The sequence below is a fragment of the Eubalaena glacialis genome, chromosome 15 (genome assembly GCF_028564815.1).
Source record: "Eubalaena glacialis isolate mEubGla1 chromosome 15, mEubGla1.1.hap2.+ XY, whole genome shotgun sequence".
NCBI lineage: Eukaryota > Metazoa > Chordata > Mammalia > Artiodactyla > Balaenidae > Eubalaena > Eubalaena glacialis.
Window position 1 is genome coordinate 65,676,009 of NC_083730.1, and position 12,975 is coordinate 65,688,983.

Genomic DNA, 12,975 nt, shown 5'->3' on the forward strand with positions numbered 1-12,975 from the left:
ACACCTGGAAGCCTAAAACATTCAAGCAGCACTAGAAATACAATAGCGGCAAAAATTAACTAATTTATATCCTGTTCTTACATAAGAAATAAAAAAACAATGACTAAAAAGTTAGAGTTGAAGCAACAAATTTCAATAGCAAAACTTGGTTCTCTATTATGTGAATTCAAAGTAACTCTTTTGTCAAACAAATTCTCATTTGGAAGTCCAACAAAGGAAATAAATAGAAGCAAAGTTGCTCAGATTAAAGCAGGAGTGAGAGGAATGGAGCCTCTGGTTTGCTCCCACCTCCTCCAGCTCACAGGGCACAGCCACAGAACCCCTAACAGTGAAAACAAAATCTCTGTGAATGTTGGTCCTACTTTGCCTAATTGCCAGTTCCCCACCAGTCACAACATAGGCACTTATTCCTACTGAAGCTCCTGAGCTCCACAGGCTACATAAGAAACTCCAAGGAAAATTTATCAGATATTGGAATTTTCTTGGGGCCTGCCCACTAGCAGGACAACACAAGCTTCGCGACACCCCAGACCCCATACCCAACTGTGTCAGGAACCAGCCCCATCCACCAGCTATCTGACACTAGCTCTGAGACCCCTGGGCCCTGCAACCAGACTCCAGGACCTGGCTCTGTCTGCCAATAGGCTGGCACTAACCCCAGGACCTACCTTCACCCACTAGTGGGTGAGCAGCAGCCCCAGAGTCTCCTGGACCCTGACTCCGCTCACCAGTGAGCCAGCCCCAGCCCCAGGGCCCCCTGGGTTCTGCAGTCAGCCACCTTGTGACCTGGCCCTGCCAACCAGCGGCCAGCAGCCTCCACACAAGGCAGGGCCCGGCAACCAACCAGACCAGGGGCCAACCAAGCCTACCAGACTGCCCACATAGTCAGCCCACTACAACAGGAGGACCCATGCAGCCCTCATAGGGGGAAGCCCTAGAAGGCTAGGGTGATAAAAGGGAAGTGCACTGCTGGGACACATAGGATGTCTCCTACAAAAGGCCACTTCTCCAAGGTCAGGAAATGTAACTAACTTATCAGTTAGTTACAACAAAAACAGCAACTTAGGCAAAATGAGGCAAGAGAGGAACACATTCCAAATGAAAGAACAAGATAAAACCCCAGAAGAAGAACTAAAAGTGGAGACAGGTTATCTACTTGATAAACAGTTCAGGGCAGTTATCACAAAGATGATCAAATAACTCAGGAGAAGAATGGATGCACAGAGAGATAAGTTAGAAGCTTTAAAAAAGAATTAGAAAATATAAAGAACAACCAAACAAATGAAGAATACAATAACTGAAATGAAAAATACGCTAGAAGGAATCAACAGTATACTTAGTGATACAGAGGCATAGATCAGCGAGCTGGAAGACAGAGTAGTGGAAATCACTGTTCTGAACAGGAAATAGAAAAAACAATGAAAAGAAATGAGGACAGTTTAAGAGACCTCTGGGACAACATCAAGTGGACTAATATTCACATTATAGGGATCCCAGAAGGAGAAGAGAGAGAGAAAGGGGCTGAGAAAATATCTAAGGAGGTAAAAGACCTGTACTTGAACACTGATGAAATAAACTGAAGATGACAAAAACAAATGGAAAGATATACCACGTTCATAGATTGGAAAAATATTGTTAAAATGACCATACTACCCAAGGCGATCTTCAGATTCAATGCAATCTCTATCAAAATACCAAGGGCATTTTTCTCAGAAATAGAAAAAATAATTTCAATATTTGTATGGAAACACAAAAGACCCCAAATAGCCAAAACAATCTTGAGAAAGAACAGAGCTGGAGGAATCAGTCCCTGACTTCAGACTACAATAATCAATCAGTATGGTACTGGCACAAAAAGAGACACATAGATCACTGGAACAAAATAGAGAGCCCAGAAATAAACCCCTACACTTATGGTCAATTATTCTACAACAAAGAAGGCAAGAATATACAATGGAGAAAAGACAGTCTCTTTAATAAGTGGTGCTAGAAAACTGGACAGCTACATGTAAAAGAACTAGAACATTCTCTAACACCATATACAAAAATAAACTCAAAATGGATTAAATATCCAAATGTAAAACCAGACATTATAAACCTCTTAGAGGAAAACACAGGCAGAACACTCTTTGACATAAACTGCAGCATTATTTTTTTGGCTCCATCTCCTAAAGCACAGGAAATAAAAGCAAAATAAACAAATGGGACCTAATTAAACTTAAAGCTTTTGCACAGCAAAGGAAACCATAGGTAAAATGAACAAGACAACCTCCTGAATGGGAGAAAATATTTGCAAATGATGTGACCGATAAGGTGTTATATCCAAAATATATAAATAGCTCATAAGACTCAATATCAAACAACAACAACAAAAACTACCACAACCCAATTACAAAATGGGCACAAGACCTGAATAGACATTTTTCCAAAGAAGACATACAGATGGCCAACAGGCACATGAAAAGATGCTCAACACTGTTAATCTTCAGATAAATGCACAAAGGGTGGCGAGGATATGGAGAAAAGGGAACCCTTGTACACTGCTGGTGGGAATGTAAACTGGTGCAGCCAATGTGGAAAACAGTATGGAAGGTTTCTCAAAAAAACTAAAATTGAACTACCATATGACCCAGCAATTCCACTCCTAAGTATATATCTGAAAAACATGAAAACATGAAAAATATTGAAAAAATTCAAAAAGATACATGCACCCCAACATTCACTGCAGCATTATTTACAATTGCTAAGATATGGAAGCAACCTAAATGTCTATTAACAGATGAATGGATAAAGAAGATGTGGTATATATAAATGGAATACTACTCAGCCATAAAAAAAACAAAATTTTGTCATATGCAACAACATGGATGGACTTGCAGGACACCAGGTTAAGTGAAATAAGTCATAGAAAGACAAATACTGTATGGTATCACTTATATGTGAAATCTAAAAAGAACAAACTAGTGAATATGACAAAAAAGAAACAGACTCACAGAGAACAAACTAGTGGTTACTAGTTGGGAGAGGGAAGGGAGGAGGGGAAAGACAGGGGTAGAGGATTAAGAGGTACAAACTACAATGGATAAAATAAATAAACTACAAGGATATCCTGTACAACACAGGGAATAAAGCAAATATTTTATAACAACTCTAACTGGAATGTAACCTTAAAAATTGTGAATCACTATGTTGTACACCTAAAACTTACACACTACATCAACTATACCTCAATTTAAAAAAAAAAAGAAGGAAATCTTCCCATTTGCAACAACATGGATAAACCCTGAGGGCTTTATGTTAAACAAAGTAAGTCAGAAAGGAAAAGAAAAATATTGTATGATCTCACTTATATGTGGAATCTTAAAAACAACAACAACAAAAACCCAAACTCAAATTTGTACATACAGAGAATGGAGTGGTGGTTGCTGGGGAGGGCAGGGGGGTGAGGGAAGAAGGTATGGTGAAATGGATGAAGGTGTTCAAAAGGTACAAACTTCCAGTTATAAAATACATAAGTAGTCATGAGGATGCAACGCACAGCATGGTGACTATAATTAATACTGCATTGTATATTTGAAAGTTACTAGGAAAGTAGATCTTAGAAGTTCTTATCACAAGAAAAAAATTCTGTAACTATGTGAGATGATGGATATTAACTAGACTGTGGTGATCATTTTGCAATATATACAAATATCTGAATCATGTTATACACCTGAAACTAACACAATGTTACATGTCAATTATATCTCAATTGAAAAAAAAGACGTTCATGCTCATCAGCATATGTCTCTAGAGAACTGCAAATTAAAACAAGGTACCACTACACATCTATTAGAATGACTAATATCCAAAACACTGACAACACCAAATGCTGCGGAGGTTGTGGAACAACAGCAACTGTCATTCACTGCTGGTGGGAATGCAAAATGGTACAGTCACTTTGGAAGACAGTCTGGCAGTTTCGTATAAGCTAAACATAGGCTTACAATGGAGTCAGCAGTAGCACTCCTAGGTACTTAACCAAAATGAGCTGAAAATTTACGTCCACACAAAAACCTGAACACAAATGTTTACAGAAGCTTAATTCATAATTGCCAAAAACTGGACATAACCAAGAAGTCCTTGAATAGATGAGTGGATAAACAAACTGATATACTGTATGATTCCAACATTATGGAAGAGGTGTGACATTCTGGAAGAGGTGAAACTATAGAGACGGTAAAAAGATCAGTGGCTTCCAGGGTGGGGGAGGGAAGGGATGAATAGAAGGAGCACAGGGCATTTTTAGGGCAGTGAAACATTCTGTATGATACTGTAATGGTGGATAAATGTCATTATGCAATTGCTAAAACCCACAAAAATAAATATACAACACAAAGAGTGAGCCCTAATGTGAACTATGAACTTTAGTTAATAATGTATTGATATTGTTCATCAATTCTAAAAAACGTACCACACTAATACAAGATGTCAATAATAGGGGAAACACTGTGTGGGTGGGTGGGGCGGATAAGACAGGATTCTCTGTACTATCTCTGCACCATGTTTCTATAAACCTCAACTTCGCTAAAACAGTCCATTCATTAATTTCTTTAAAGACAGTACACTGTGGCCTTACCCAATACAACTGATACATAGTATAACCTTAACTTGAAGTACAGGTATGAGGACAGGATAAACGTAGAACTCATCAGGTTGAAACATAATAAAAAGGATAAATGAAGGAAAGAATTGCCTCTACTTATACAAAGTCCTCAATTACCACCAAACAGGAGGAAATTCAAATTTTCTCCTTCCAACAGATTAATATTCTAATTTATTCATTTTGATCTCTCTCTTAATCACACCTTGACTGCTGTTTCAAATCAAATTTAGTTTGCTGTTTAGAAAAAGTAACAGTATGCAAATTTATTTGCAGCACTTTCTGGGCTGTTACTTTCCTGCTCCCTAAGGCATTGGATGGCTTCAACTTAATTTCTATTATATAATCCATCTTCTTCAATCTACTCTGCTTTTAAGCTTTCTATTACCAAAATTGAGCCACTAAAGCTGTGGCAATGACGAAGCCATTGTTAAATTCCTAATCTTCAGAAAAGGTTAAATTATGCCCCCTAGTGAATTCCCAAGGAATTTCATTAATGAATCATTGATTTCCCCAGCTTGTAAAGAAAATCAAAATTTCCAAAATTACTACACAAATATATTAATTTACACAAAATGTTTCTCTTTTTTATCTCTTTTCAGAGGCTCTAAGTTCAACAAGGAAGGTCAGGGTGATTTGTTATGGTAACACTGGTCCAGAATCCACGTGGTTCCAGACTTCCACCCACTTCCTTTTGGGCTGTGGCAGGTGTTATCCCATTGCAATGGGAAGAATGCAGGCTTTACAATCAGAAAGACTAGTTCCGACCCTTTCTGGCATTACTTTACTTAGCTCTTTTCCTCATTCCTAAAAAGGGGTTAAATACACTTGTATCATATTGTATTTATATGATTAAATGAGATAAAGTATAGTATCTAGCACTTAATATGCTGGGTCAATAATTAATTCTAGTTTTCTTTCTTCGTCGCCTCATCTACTGACCTGGTCAAACCAAGCTCACAGTCTTCCTTCATCTAAACTTCTGCCATTATTCCATTTGTTTGACCCATACAAAATCCCAGCCTCTCTAGCAATACACTCCACTGGTCATACCTTTGTCACTGAAATAATCTGTTACTGACCTACAACTGAAGTCCTCAAACTATACTATCCCACTCTCTTCAGCCTCTTCTTCTTCCAGCTTCCACTCCTCTACTCTCTCTGGACTCTAATTCCAGGACCTTGTCGCACTCTACCCCCCTTTTCCTTCAAATCCAACAGCTCCTCCTGGTTTCACTCTGAAGTCTTTATCCAGCCTGGATTCTACAGTGCATTACTTGAACTACTACTTTGTCCTTCTGCAACACCAGACCACAAAATCTAATCCAGAACCAGTCCAACCATCTGTTTTTCCCACAACTACATCCCACAATCATAGCTGAGCACTAACAAAAGCCACATAACTGATTAAATTAGTACCAGCATACATTGATGGTACATCATTCTATCTCAGAAAGGCTCTGAATGCTGTGACAACCGATGATGGTTTCTGATCAGATGAGCTTCCTCCACCATTCCTCACTTTTCCCAATCTCTTCAAGCCTCTTATACTTCACTTTCAGATGGTAAAATATAAAGTATACATCAGATCATGTCTCTCCTCTGTGTAAAGCTCCCCAATTTCTCCCAGGGTAAGTCCTTACAATTGCCTACAATGCCTTACACCAGCAGTCCCCAACCCTTTTGGCACCAGGGACCAGTTTCGTGGAAGACAATTTTTCCACGGGCTGGGGGCGGGGCGTCGGGGGTGGGGATAGGTGCAGGTGGTAATGCAAGCGATGGGGAGCAGCAGATGAAGCTTTGCGCCGCCGCTCACCTCCTGCTGTGTGGCCCAGTTCCTAAAAGGCCGTGGACCGGTAATGGTCCGAGGCCAGGGAGTTGGGGACCCCTGCCTTACACAACCTTCTACCTTTCCCTCTCTGAATACATCACCTACTCTCAGTCTGTGCCTTGCTCACTCTGCTCCAGCCACACTAGCCCCCCTGCAGCTCTTCCAACATGCTAAAAAGGCCCCTGCTTTAAGAACTCTGCATTAACTGTTCCCTCTGCTTGGAAGAGTCTTTCTCCAGATTATCTGCATGACTAACTCCTTCACTTCCTACAAGTCTTTGTTCAAATGGTACCCGCTCCATGGGGTCACTGCTCCCAATCCTTTCTCTTCCAGCCCTGTCATCCCAATATTCCTTATCTTGCTCTATTTGTTTCTTTTTCCATAGCACTTATTGTCTAACACCCTACATGATTCACTTATTTATTGCTGTTTAAGGATAATTATTATTTACTCATTATTATCATTTAAGTCCATTTAAGGACAAGGACAGAATTTTTTTCCCGTTTTGTTCACTGCTGCATCTCAGGTGCCGACAACAAAGGTTGGCTGGCACATAGTAGGCACTTAATATTTGTTAAATGAATAATTAGATAAAGCTATCCCCCACTTCCCCTTAAAAATGAACCAAAATTATTAGGGGATGAATTTTCTCAACTTCAGCCTTCTCCCTTCCAGTTACCTGCATCCACACCCACCTCAGGGTCAGTTAACTGCCTCCTCAGAAAATGAACTATCCCTCCATTCAAAGCCCATTCCTCCATCTGTGTTCTAGATCTAAACTCTTCCTGTGTTTTCCAAGAATTCTGCTCAACCAAGTTTTCCTTGTACTTTTCTACTGCTATTCTTTTTCCTGTACTCCAACTGCCCTCTCCTCTGGCTTCTTTCCTTCAGCATATACATATGCGATTAAGAAAATATGTCTCTCTATAGTATCTGCCCAATTTCCAATTATCTTCACTGCATTTAAGGATCCCCAGTTTAGTGGCAGCAAAGTCACTGTAATTTCTGACCCACAGAGAAGAGCAATCATAGAGCTCTTCATGGATGCTGGGGCTCCCCTCACAAGTTTAATTCTCCCAGTCATGGTGAAAAGTATCTCTTCTGGACTCCCCCAGAGTGGGTGAGCTGGTCTTACGTGTTAAATCCACTCTCCCATTCCAGTCTCCCTAAGCCTTTGGACCCCTTCCTCTTTAGTGTACCAAGGCAAGTCTGGCATTTCAACTTCATTTAGCGTGGGTCACCTTTTGGTCCGTGCTTCAGCCAACCAATCAAACTGTTGAGAGCCCTTTCTAACCTCTCAAGCTATAAAAGTGAATCAAGAATCTCTGCTTAGTGGGCCTATATCAATAAATTTAGCCTGGCCCAACTTTATGTTCCTTCCACCATTATCCCACATCCTTAATATCCATTCCTAAACATACCCCCCAGATTTCCATGTGTATAAACAAATAAACATTCCTGCCATTTTTTAAGAGTATGGCACACCCCCTCAGGTCACACTTTGTAGCTGACCCTTGAGGGCTTGTTAGGGTGGGAATCTAGTTATAGTTCTAGAAGCAAAGAAGTGTGGTAGAGGTACTTCTTGAGGAGAATCAATCAGCAATGTCTAGCCTTCAGGGAAGGTCATTACAGGTTAACTTCCTCAAACAGGAGTGGAAGGACTGCTTCTACCGCCAAAGAAGACTAATGAAAATTTAGGGGTTCAATACTCCATTCCAAATTTGAGGATCTCAACCTTCCCCAGTCAATGCTCTCATTTTAACAGCAGACACCCTGTTAGAATGGGAATTCATTTTGCATTGTAATCCAGCCACTCTGCAGGATAAGACTGAGTTTGGTTTTCAGCAATCTCAGCTCTGCATCTATGTGAGAAGGGCAGACATAGAAGCTTTCTGGTCATTTATACAGAGCTTGAGCTGGGAATTTCAAGACCTGAGCTCATCATTCTCCACCTCCCACCCCCCTTTCTCCGAAAACAGAGCAACCAGTCAGTCTCATTATACTTGTTCATCATCTGGCAAAAATGTTTTAAATCTTCAAATACATGATCATCCAGAACCTGGTCTTTCATTAAGTATCTGAGTAGTAGTATCCAATCGTGGTATTTTGCATATCTCTATTGTCATATCACATCGTGGGCCACAGTGCCTGCCTTCTTTACCACTGAAAATAGTCAAGAGTGCCGTTAAATCTAATCAGATTAGAGAACCAATTTCAGGAATGCCATAACCAATCCAGAAAATTCATCCTTAAGATTCTGTTCCTCTAGAACCACTCTCAGTACCAAAATCTGAATCAGACAGGGTTCTCCAGAGATACAGAACCAACAGGAAAAAACATATACATATATCTATATCTCCCTATTGGAAATCTATTATTAGATTGTTTATTTAAATAGACATATTTATTTTAAGGAACTGGCTCACACAATTGTGAGGGCTACACATCTGAAATGTGTAGAGTGGATTTGCAGGCTGGACACTCAGACAAGAATTGATGCCACATGCAGTGGTTGAGAATCCGCCTGCCAGTGCAGGGGACACTGGTTCCATCCCTGGTCCGGGAAGATCCCAAATGCCGCGGAACAACTAAGCCCGTGCACCAACCACAACTACTGAGCCTGTGCTCTAGAGCCCATGAGCCACAACTACTGAGCCTGCGTGCTACAACTACTGAAGCCCGTGCGCCTAGAGCCCATGCTCCACAACAAGAGAAGCCACCACAGTAAGAAGCCGCGCACCGCAACGAAGAGTAGCCCCAGCTCGCTGCAACTAGAGAAAGCCCACGTGCAGCAATGAAGACCCAACACAGCGAAAAATAAATTAAATAAATAAATTTAAAAAAAAAAAAAAAGAATTGATGCCACAGCCTTGAGATTTTCTTCTTCTTGAGGCACCTCAGTTTGAAATTTAGGCTTTCAACTGATTGAATGAGGCCCACCCATATTATGGAGGGTAATCTCCTTAAAGTCAATTGATTACAGATGTTAACACATTTTCAAAATACCATCACAGTAACACCTAAATAAATAGGTACTATAGCCATGTCTAGTTGACATATAAAACTAATCATCACACATATAAACTTACAGATTTCTCAAGCAAATCTTTACTTTCTACTACAGGAAAAACCTTTTAAACAATAATATCTTATGTGTTCAAAAAAGACAATAAAATTTCAGTAGGGACACTTCGGCTGAGTGGACTGGAGGAATGAACAGTTCTTCCAAAACTATTTGGAGAAACACAGCTTCTACAACCACCTCTCTTTCCTACCTCCAAGAACACTGTCATTCCTAGGAAGCTATAACATTGTATCTACATTTTAAAAACAATTTTTATGTTTCAAAAATGTGATCTTCAACTCCACAACAGAAATGACACCTTAAAATTACCCACCTGAGTGCTCTCACTTTAAGGGATGGTATCTATTGAATCTGTTGCTTGCCTTTAGTCTGACCAGAAAACTTACAAATTACTACTTCATTTTCTCTCACTGACAAAAGTGTAACATCTTATGGAAAAACCCAAACGAACTTTTTGGCCAACCCAATACAAACCAGGAGAAATCCAAACCAGTCTGGGTGAATAATGGACCAAATAATCAAAACAGCACATAAAGAAATCTTATAAATGGGCTGAAATAAATCCTGTATGTCCTTTCAAAAAAAAAATGGGATTTTTAAAAACCTTTCTAGGCTATTCATTCATCCATTATCACCCCACTATGTGCCAGGCACTGTTCAAGGCACCTGGGTTAAACCACTGAACAAAATGATGATCCCTGTCTTGCTAGAGTTCATATGCTAGCAAGACAACATCCTTATCCAGCTATTTTCTCTCTGAACATAATAACCCAAGCATTAAGAAGTATCAAAACATTTTCTGAAAATCTACTATGTTTCAGTCAACTTCCAGTTCTGAGTCTGGCCTTAAACTGGCACTGTTTCATCATTAGCATAGAATCTGGTCTCTGGAGTCAGGCTGCCTGGATCCAAAACCTAGCCCACCACTACTTCCCAGCTGCATAACGTTGGACAAGTTACTTACCCCTCACCTATAAAACAAAAATAATCATAACAACTATCCCACTGGATAATGTAAGAGGTTAAATGAGTTCAAATGTATAAAGCACTTCATTTGGCACACAGAAGGTACTAAACTATCAGCTATTATTATTTTAATTCAACTTCCAGAAAACCATTTATTACTCAGGCAATGGTGCGGAAAAATAACACCAATGGTAACTTTTAAAATATTCTTATCTAGCCCATTTACTCTCTTCATCACTACTACCTTCAAGAGTTCTTCCTCTATTCTTGAAACCAGTGGTTAATCATTAAATCCATTTCACCTGTAACCTGCCTTACACCCTTTTCCAATCACCTTTCCCCACACTCCCCCCACCTCAGACCGCCCTAATTCTTTATTCTTTATCCCATAAATACCCAGATCCCTTCGCTTTAGGATAGATGGACTAGTTCTCCTGTCTCCTCACTTGCCTGCTTTGTGAATAAACCCTCTCTTTGCTGCGAACCTGAGCATCTCAGTGTTTGGCTTGCTGGGAGTTGGGCAAAATGAACCTGGTTCAGAAATATTCTCAACTGAATTTACTTGACTTCTAGTTAACTTTTATAAAAACTACAAAATGTGATCTCTATATATCTCACGCACAACATCAATTCACGGTAGAGTTTGTATAAACGTATAGTTAGGAGGCTTTTAATCTAATGAAAAAATTTCTTAAAAAGTCAAAATTAGATTCCTTTTCCATAAAATTACAACAGCAACTATCTTAAGAAACTTTAGCATTGGAACCAGCATATATGGATACGTAATTAGCCAGTTCTAAATGCATGGATACGCAATAACACATTCAATCTCTAGGACAACCTTTGCAGTTGTCAATAATAATGAACTCAGGTGGAGAGCAAAACAACCTACTATAAAAATAAACATCAAAGAGAAAAGTAAAAATATGCCATGTGGAAAAATATATTTTCCCAATACGCTGTGAAAAGTAACAAGTACTACTAAATCACACTGAGGAAGAGACATTTCGTCATAGTGATTTTCTACAGATGTCAGCTGTGGCAGGCCACTAATTTATGTTTAGAGAAATAAATAAGAATACGTTTAGTTGAATTTTTAGGTTTGATGCTTAAACTTTCTTGGAAGGATCACTGACTATTTTGTATGCAAAAAGAGTATTTACAGACACATACTCAAGTAATCTTACTTGTGTTATGAGGGCGGTAAGTATCAAAGGTGCATGCATCACTATGGTAAAAAAAAAAAAATCAACCTCGAAAAAAAATAATAATGAACTGAAGTTAATTCTCAACTTAGCTCACTGCATATAATAAAAAAAATACAAATACAGTCATCTGAAATAGATGGCTCATCCTCATTCATTAAAAATAGGCTTCATTCTTGGTCCAAAGTTTATAAGTGGTCAACAACCTCAGAAAGGTTAGTGCCCACAATTTAGAATTTTGACTCGATTGTAAAGTACATGCTGCAAATGTTGCTTTCCCCCAAGCGAAGTCTACTGGCTAATATAACTGCGTCTACTGACAAGTATGCAGGCTAGTGAACCTATTTCCAAAGCTGCTTTTAAACGGATCAATTTTGGTAAAGAATAATGGAAAACGTATTTCTGATCACGTTTTACACCCTTCAAGTGGGAGGTGCTGAGGCACAAAGCATCAACAATTTTAGGTCCACAGGCACAGTTTTGACCCTAGTCTGGGGTGGCAAGCAGGTACCTGCGACTCTCCAGTAGAAATTTAAGGGAAAGGACGAACAAAGCGTGTTGACTCCCCAACCATCCCATACCAAAGTCCAGAAAACACAGATACTACCAGTGAGGCGTCTCTCCTAAACAGGTGTTGGCTGCCCCTTTCTTCAGAGTCTGACAGATGAGAACGGCCCTCTCGAGAGAGGTCTGGCTGGACCTCCCGAATGCGGCGGTAGGGAGCGACCCATGGTCCCCGGGGAGAAGTAGGGCGCCGCGCGTTTCCAAAGCAAGTCCGAGCGCGGGGGCTCCCAGGCCCCTCCCGGCCGGCGTCCAAGGAAGGGCAGAGCAAAGGGTGAAGGTGGCAGAGCGGAGGCTGGAAAACCGCCCCACAGACAGGGTTTGCAGGACACCCGCGCACAGCGAAAGGAGGGGTGACCTCTGTCCGCCCCGGGGGCGCTCCCCGCCGCGTACCACGTTGAGGAGGCCCCGCCGACTGCCCGACCCCGCCCCCAGAGGCCTCGACCCAGGATACCTCAGGACCTGAGGCCGCCGCCGCCGCTCCCCGCCGTGCGGCCGCTTGGAGCCCCCGCCGTGTCCCTCCACAGAGCCACCAGCCGAGCGTGGGTCAGGGCGCCGAAAGCCGCGTGCTCAGGCGACCCGGCCTCCGGCCCGCCCGCCCAACACACCAGGCCCACCAACCACTGGCTCGCACCCGCATTTGCCGGCGCCCTCAGCACGGCGCGCGCAGCACGCCGGGACTCGG

The 12,975-nt window shown here is 41.0% G+C and overlaps 1 protein-coding gene across 6 annotated transcripts in view; it reads right to left on the reverse strand.

Annotated features, from left to right (window-relative positions):
- The window catches only part of FAM210A (family with sequence similarity 210 member A), a 29,273-nt gene extending 16,313 nt beyond the window's left edge, over positions 1–12,960 (reverse strand). For 2 of the 6 annotated variants that reach the window (XR_009697366.1, XM_061169793.1), the window contains exon 1: positions 12,745–12,941. The gene's annotated coding sequence lies outside the window, so the exon portion shown is untranslated. Of the gene's footprint in view, positions 1–12,336; positions 12,528–12,744 lie in introns of those variants that run through there. The other 4 variants (XM_061169797.1, XM_061169795.1, XM_061169796.1 and 1 more) reach the window with 3 other exon arrangements.
- Between the last annotated feature and the right edge of the window lie 15 nt (positions 12,961–12,975).